Below are 8,994 nucleotides of genomic sequence, written 5' to 3'. Positions count from 1 at the left end.
TAAAGAGTCTTTTCTGTTCCTTTGGGATGCCAGTACGTAGAATTCCTAATAAAAGGACTTCTGATTTTTTTTTAACAAAGGTCATTTTAAACATTTTTTTTTCATTTCACCCAGAAAGCCTTTATTACTTTACATGACCAGAATCTGGGGAATAAAAGATGTCAACATGTCCAATAATATCTGCTGTTGTGTCCTGCCATGCCCACTGATGTGAGTGAAATGCGGTGCAAATGGCTGCATATTGACAAAAGGTTCATAATACAACAGGTAATGCAGTGTAAAAGGAATACTAGAAGCTGGAAGAAGCACTAACATTATGACCAAGAAAACTAATGCAATAACCCGCATAGCTGAATGCACTCTGATTCTCACTGTGAAGGTGGAATTTATCTACTAACATTAGAATGGATATTTCCTCCTGCACCTCCATTTCTGTGTGGGGATAGAAGCCTTTGAGGAAAAATTTCCCACAGGTATCTACTGCTTATTTTAGTGCCTATCAAGTTTGACCCTCAAGTATGACAGGGGTCTGCAAACTTTTTGAACAGGGGGCCGGTCCACTGTCCCTCAGACCTTGTGGGGGGCCGGACTATAATTTTTTTTGGGGGGGATGAACAAATTCCTATGCCCCACAAATAACCCAGAGATACATTCTACATAAAAGCACACGTTCTCCCCATGTAAAAACACGCTGATTCCCAGACTGTCCACAGGCCGGATTTAGAAGGCGATTTGGGCCAGATCTGGCCCCCAGGCCTCAGTTTCCCCACCCATGAAGTATGACTTTAATATTACAGGCATATAAATACAGTTGTACCTCAGCTCCTGAATGTCTTGGGAGTCAAACATTTTAGCACCCAGACAATCAGAAACCTCAGGTGAGTATTCCGGTTTTTGAACATTCTTCTGGAAGCCGAACGTCCAATGGGGCTTCCACAGCTTCCAATTGGCTGCAGGAGCTCCCTGCAGCCAATCAGAAGCCATGTTTTTTTTTTTAAATAATTTTTATTAACCGACCAATCAAATCAAATCACATCACATAAGTTCCGAATTACAAAGCCGAATTTTATATTTTTTGTTGGGGGGACCCATATTTCAAGTTCCGAAGGGGATTCCAATCATCTTCTTGCTGCTGCGTTAATATCCACAAATCTGTCCAATAATGTTCATAATTCTATTCAGTCCTATCTTGCTGTTCTCACGTCTCATCTTGTTCGTATATTTTTCTTTTTTTCTTTATGATCTCTTCTAATAATCTCCTTAAGCAGGTAAACACCAGTTATAATCCTGTGTGAATTTTCCATTCATCTAATCATCATGTTGAGATGGTATCCGTATATCATCACTTTCATAAATAAATAAAAGCACTCTTTCCATCATCAGTCTCTCTGATCTGTCGCCTTCTTTAGTCCCTCTGAGGAGGCTCACCCACGGTATGAAAACAAAACTATTCCTCCTCCCAGACATAAGTCTCTCGACAGAACTTGCCAAAATGGCGACGCTATTTTTTGCTGCATCATTCCAAAGCTCTTATACTTTCCACGGTCTCCTTAAAACATGCTTTGGTTAGAAAATTATCTCCACACAGTCTTAAATCTTCAGCTTAAGTCATTTAAATGGCATTTCTGACTTGTGACTTGTGGGGGGGGATTCTTGGTTAATCACATAGAGAAAAGAAAGGAAAGTTTTTCCCCTCCCCCATCCAGTCCCGTTGCTGGACATACCGAGCCTTAGTGTGTCTTCTCATGATTTATTCCTGTTCCTCCGACCCGTCTTGTTTCTCAGAGATCTCTTCGGTTAGCAGTCTTTACTCCCCATTCTTCCTTGAAATATGTGCATTCGCTTCCTCCTAATTGTTTCTTTTGAAGTTGCTGCAGCTAGAGGCGCGAATCAGAGACAGCGTCCAGGAGCGCTGAAGTCCGCACAAGGGCTTTCTGCCTAGGGCCCCCACCCCCTTACATTCGGGGGTGGTATAGGGCACAGCAGGCAAGGGCAGTCCCCCACACACACACTTGGGGGGGGGAGGCTGTTTACTCCCATCACAGCCTCTTAATTACCTCGTGTGGGTCGGAGAGATGTTATTGTCAGTCATCTTCCAATGCACCCCTAGTGGCCCCCCCCCCAATCAGAAGCCATGTTTTGGAAGTCGAATGTTTCAGAATTCAAACGGACTTCCGGAACTGATTCTGTTCTGCTTCCAAGGTAAGACTTTATATAGGGTGATATTCAACCTAGTCCTACATTATCTGCTCCTCTCCTGAAGAGACTAAATCATGCCTACATGTGGTTGTCTTCAGTTTTTATCCATTGGCATTCATGACTCACCTGCTACTGCTCTTTCTTCAGTAATCAATGGCAACAAAGAATCACAGATCTCTAAAGATGGAAGGGACCCGAGGGTCATCCCCTTCTGACCCTGTGATGCAGGAATGTCAACTAAAACATTTACTTAAGTCATATCTAAATCAAAGGTGACAGGGCAAAATTGGAGAATTCTCCCCAAACAGGGACTGGACACCTATGGACCTCCAGATATTGATGGACTATTGCATCCTTCATCTCAGACCACTGGCAGTTGGCTGGAGTTGATGGGAGTTGGAGTGAAGCATCATCCTGCCCGAAAACATTACTTTCAGCTAGTTAAAAAGCCAAGGATTCCTTTGTCATTGAAATCAATAGGATGTCGGTCAAGGGTGCACAGACTTCAGGCTTCTGAGATTCATCAACCAGAGAACAGAAAACATATGCTGGAAATGTAGTATTTAGAGTGTCAGATTATGACCTCAGAGACCAAGTTTCATATCTCCACTCAGACGTGAAGTAAAGTTAATTGCAAAGGACCCCTGGATGGTTAAGCCCAGTCAAAGGTGACTATGGGGTTGCGGTGCTCATCTCGCTTTCAGGCTGAGGGAGCTGGCGTTTGTCCACAGACAGCTTTCTGGGTCATGTGGCCAACATGATTAAACTGCTTCTGGCGCAATGGAACACCGTGACGGAAACCAGGGCGCACGGAAATGCCGTTTACCTTCCCACCACTGTGGTACCTATTTATCTACTTGCACTGGTGTGCTTTTGAACTGCTAGGTTGGCAGGAGCTGGGACAGAGCAATGGGAGCTCACCCTGTCATGGGGATTTGAACTACCGACCTTCTGATCGGCAAGCCCAAGAGGCTCGGTGGTTTAGACCACAGTGCCACCCACATCCCTATTCTTAGCCATGAACTCAACCACCAGCCTATCATCCCAATGACTACATCAGCATCTTCTGGGGAATAAGCAAGCAAGGAGAACAAAGGCAATCAAAACTGCTGTGTGGTGGTGCATCTTTCTCTTCCCCTTATAACAGTTGATTCCTCTATTGACACTTTAAGCATTTATTCTTGACACTTCAAGCACTTTGGCTACATTAAATGGAAAAGTGTACTACAACTGATGCAGAGACAGACCTTTACTAAAAGTTATATTGAAGTTGTATATTAAGATACTATAGAGCACTACATACTCCAACGGCACAGCATACTGCATCGGAGAAAACTTGTCTGAGAAAAATTGTTTTGAATTTAAACTCTATACAAACATTCTTGTTGCTGGCAAATTTGGTTAGCAAGGGCATCTATTTCTGTCCCTGAGGCTCTGGGCTCTATTAAATATGTTTTTCTTTACTTTGGCTGACAAGATGATTGAATGTACAATTTGTGTCTGCAGAATATTGTGTCACAGTAAAACGCCTAGGTTATTTATATAAGTTAATGCTACATGATTGCGTTGAGAGCGTCTTGCTTTAAGTCTGGGAAAAAAAGAATCCAAATGGAATCCTAGATGCAAACCCCTGTTTCCTTTCTGTGCATTCTAGAGATGTCAATCCCAAAGAAGATATTTGGCATACATCAGTAGAATTGGCCAAGCTTTTTTCATGTGAGTCAGAGGGCAAGATGAAAGGATGAGATAGTATACCACTTAAGTGTGCATTACATTATACATACAACACTCAATATGGTTTTGCCATGGTCTCTTGCACCAGAAGAAGTAGTCCAAAAGAATAGGTGCTGCATCAAATCAGAAAGGTCCAAAAATATTGACTATGACATGGGGATTGTTTATCCTAACATATTTGAAGCCAGAAATTACCTGCAAGTTGTGAACAACGCCCCCCCTTTTTTATTTACTATGAAAGACCATTGAATCATAAATCACAGATGACAATGTTTGGCTCAAACACATCAAGATGAATGATCATCTGCATTATATAAAATATTGTTGCACCATTTTGCATTTACCACTTCTTCTGGTTTCCAAAAAGCAGGCAGAGTAAGAACTTCAGGCCCATCAATTCCAGCATCCTGTTCTCATAGAGCAGGGGTCAGCCAACTTTTTCAGCAGTGGCCTGGTCCACTGTCCCTCATATCTTGTGGGGGGCCAGGCTATATTTTGAAGGGGGGGGAAAGGAACGAATTCCTATCCCCTACAAATAACCCAGATATGCATTTTAAATTAAAGGACACATTCTACTCATGTAAAAACACACTGATTCCCGGACCGTTCACGGGTCAGATTTAGAAGGCGATTGGGCCGAATCCGGGCCCCGGGCCTTAGTTTGCCTACCCATGTCATAGAGGCTAAACTAGAAAGTGTGAGTCAAGCAGGAAACAGCTGGCACAAGCAGAAGTGTGGATGAACCCCCCAATCAGATCTTTATTTCACAAAGAGAAAGAGAGAGACTCCTGGTATCAGCTATCTTTATTGAGCAGATATGACCTCCATGCTCCCAGTGCCATTTGTACTGAAGGTGACCAAACACTCAGAGTCCAACTGAAGGCAGCTGGCAAAGGAGGCACAAGAGTCCCACAGGGCAACACTAACTATGTCTATTCACGAGTAAAACCTGGAGCTCATTGGGGTTAGGTTTGCCACTTCTATTCCTCATGCAAAATTTGCTGGCACCTTGAACAAGCTACAAAATGCATGAAGCCGCAATCTATAGTATGGCAGACTTAGTCTTCTTATTTGGCGATCACTTGTAGCCGAGTAAGATTGTCTTCCATAAACATGGTTTTAAAAGTGAGTCCTTAAGCGAATGTGGAGGCCAGTTCTGAATCCACATGTCCTTCCACAGTGGGGACATAAGTTTCCGGGCGGGAGTTGATCATGGTGGCGTTTGCCAAGTGTGCCTTACTCTTGGAACATTTCTCCTCAGTTCCTCAGTTTGAGTGTTTTCAAAGCCCATGATACCTTTACTAAAGGCTGTTCTCTAATTGGAGCACTCACAGGCCAGTATTTCCTAATTGTTGGTGTTTATACTACATTTTTTTAGATTTGCCTTGAGAGAGTCTTTAAACCTCTTTTGTTGACCACCAGCATTATGCTTTCCATTTTTAAGTTCAGATAGAGTAGTTGCTTTGGAAGACAATAATCAGGCATCTGAACAACATGATCAGTCCAACGAAGTTGATGTTGAAGAATCATTGCTTTGACACTGGTGATCTTTGCTTCTCCCAGTACACTGGCATTAGTTTGCCTGTCTTCCCAAGTGTTGTGTGAAATTTTATCAGAGACACCCTTGATGGAATCTTTTGAGGAGCTGGAGATGGCATTTATAAGTGGTCCATGTTTCATGTGCATACAGTAAGGTTGGTAGTACAATAGCTTTGTAAACAAAGGAAAAGGATAAATGATATCTGGGTACCTACCATTTTACACACAGGCACACAGTAACTGTTATGTACTGAGTTGAATAGGATCCAAACTGCAGCAGTCTGATTGGTCCTTGAACAATAGGATTCAGAATGCAGCAGTCTGATTGGTCCTAGAACAATGCAGCAGTATGATTGGTTGGCAGGAACCCCCCAATCATGCTCCAGATAGAAGTGAATCCACAACCTGATTGGCTTACAGTAGAATTCCGGAATTAGCCAATCATGTGCAGCCCATTGTGTAAATAATGTATATAAAGCAGATACTTTGAGGGGACATTCATTCATTCCTCCTCACCACTATGAGCTGAATAAAGAGCATGAAATCACTTTGCGACTCTGAGTATATTTCAGTAACTTTATTGGAAATACATCAGTCAGCCATATGGCGTTCTAGCTGGTCAGATGTGTATTAAACTAGAAGAGGGAGAAGCAACACACTTTAAAGCTAGAAAGCAAAAGACAAAAGACTCTGAGAGAACAATTTGTAAAATAAAAGAAGGCATCAAGATAAACAAAAAGAAACCAGGCTGGGGAGAAAATAAAACTGAAATCAAAAGTATGGATGCAACAAGATAACATGCAAATGAAAAGGAAAATAACAAGGGACTGCTGAAAAGGCACAGGAATGAATAGCGCAAAATACAAAAGAAAACCTGGGACAGCAGGAAATTGAACAAATAGAAATTAGACTCATTGAAACAAACAAAATGTTTTATAATGCAGTAAAAAAAGAGGGGCTAAAATATATCAAAGTCCTTTCTGGAAAAAGCTATGAACACATTTTCAAAGCCCTTGTTCTCAGGTTTAACACTTTAAATGCTGCAACAGTGTCATTAACATATCATTTTGTTATCAAATCATTCTGTTATCTAATGCAAGGCAGAACCTTTGCCCTATTTTCCATTACCATAAAATTAGGTTATATGTAAAAAAAAAAAAAAAGCAATCTAAACAGGCCGACAGGAGTCCTTTGTTATCTTATCTTTTATCTTATGCTTTCCACTTTCTCAGTCCACTACAGAGATGAAGCACTCTGCATGAGATAAATTGCATATATAACATGTAAACAGACATTTGTCCTTATTCCAGATTAGTTTTAAAACCATAGCCCTGTCAGGTCTTCAGTACCAAGGAGTCACGGACAGCACAAAGGGGCTTCTAAAAAACTGTCTAGTCTCGTCCACTCTCAAAGTCAATGTGCATTCTGATGGCCACACACCTTGGCCATCATGTCATCAGCATCAGTCTGAAGGAGTTTAGCACATATAAATGCATCTATGTAAGGTATCCTTCATGAGTACACAAACTCTGGTTGATCAGAGTTTGCATTCCCATGAAAATGGTCCTATGTGCACACATCTATATATGCTTAGGGTCAGGAACATGGCCCCCCAGAGCACAGGGGAAGTGTAAGACTCAGAAATTGAACTAAGTGAATGAGGGACCTACTCTGCAGATGACTGACAGAGTTGAGAAAGGGTAGTTCAAGCCCCCTTCTTGGGGAAGACTCTGTTAGCTCTCAAGAAGAGGAAGAGTTGGAAGGCAGCCAGAGCGTTGCTAGGCAATCAGCAGATAAGCAGAGGTCTGAGTCTGTGTCGAGTGGAAGTGGGGAGGGGGCAGGCCCAGCCTCTTAGTCTCCATTCTAGGCGTCTGGAAAAGATCAGATGGGAAAGGAAGGACAAGAGGGGAAAAGCGGGAGTTTGGAGTCCTTTCTTGTGTTGGAGAGGTGAAAATTCAGATTGACCAACTATCGTAAATGTGAGCAGGCGAGAAGCCGTGCTCTGGATGTGTCTTTCTGTAAATAAACATCCATAAAACTGTCACAGAGTCATTGCTTCTTATTGGGGCTTGCCTGCCTGCCAAAGATCATTACACTTAGGACCCACCAGGCCTCCCCATTTGGCCTGCAGGCCAATTCAGCCAAGCAATGATGTCATATGTTAGGCCATGTATGCAGCAGGTAATGGCAGGGCTTGGACAAAATCAGCTTTGGAGACACTGCCAGTCACTGATTATCAGCACTAAGAAGCTTTATGCACAGTGTTTCCCAAGCACAGGTATCATTTGGGGAGAGTCTGCCTAGGATTTCCCTGGCACCCACACCAACAGTCAGCTGATTGTTGGCACTTGGAAAGCACTGCACATATTTCTTGAAATTTGTTTTCAAGCCACGCAGGCAAAATGGCTCACCTGATATCATCAGGACATAAAGTGTTTGACAGGTGAGTGGCCTCATGTCATACTTGTGGAGATCAGAACTGGTCTGCTGACTTGATCCAGATCCCCATCCCTGTTCTGGAATATGTGTGTCAGGGACCGTGCTGAGGAAGGCTTCACTGAGAAAGAATGGTGAGAGCCACCCCCTACCTCTGCTCCTGAATCTTCCCAGGTACAGGAAGAGTATAGATTTGGAAGAGTGGTTTGCAGAGGGGAATAGTTCAGAAGGCAGAAGCTGGGAAATACCGGATGGCGAACAGCTAGAAGAAGAAACACTGGAAGAGAGAGGGTTAACAGATTCGCAGTATCTGGATAGCATCCACCCCCCCCCCTTCTCCAAAGTCACAAGAGAGCTCCGAAAGTGTCAGAACAGAAAGCACAGAGGCTACAAGCTCAGATTGCAAGACATAGGAGTGACATGGATTAATAGGGGCGGAGGGGGGAGTCACCTTAATTGGGAGCACTACCATTCTGGTTAGATGCTTTCCTTTGTCCTTGGCTGTATTTATTAAAGAAACTTACTGGTAATAATTTCCTTTCGTTTGATCTGCTCATTTACGGTCACTGGGGAGGAAGCTGATTCCACGAAGCCTGACAGTGAGGCTAGCCAGCTGCTTCTTTGGAATCCTCTTTCCATACTCTGTATCTGTAGGTACTGAAGAGTTGAGCAAGGCTTAAAGCTAAGGAAATGATGCGATCCTCAGGTGTGGGGACCAAATGCACTTCTCCAGACCTGTCTGTGTAAATCTCAGGATTCTTCCCAAGCCATGTCCCTTACTGGACTAACCCTGCCTTCTCTTCAGGTGCTTTAATGGTCTGGAATGTGTCCCTGAACTCTTGCTTACCTTGATGGATCTGTGTCTGAGTTTGGTATGGCTGGAATATAGCCATACAAAGATTAGAGTCACATCAATTGCTCCAGCCACTTTTTGGCTTTGTCCCCATCCAGCACAGGCATGTGACTCCCATAGGTTTGGCCATGAGGAAATGTGACTCTTCGGCTGAAAAAAACGCTGTCCGCTCCTTGTCTAAGACACTCCAAGATTTGCTATTATACCTTCCTTGAATGTTATCATTTTAGTTA

Source organism: Podarcis filfolensis, assembly GCF_964270895.1.
Source record: "Podarcis filfolensis genome assembly, chromosome: 7".
NCBI classification, from domain to species: domain Eukaryota; kingdom Metazoa; phylum Chordata; class Lepidosauria; order Squamata; family Lacertidae; genus Podarcis; species Podarcis filfolensis.
Note: the sequence above shows the minus strand (reverse complement) of the source record.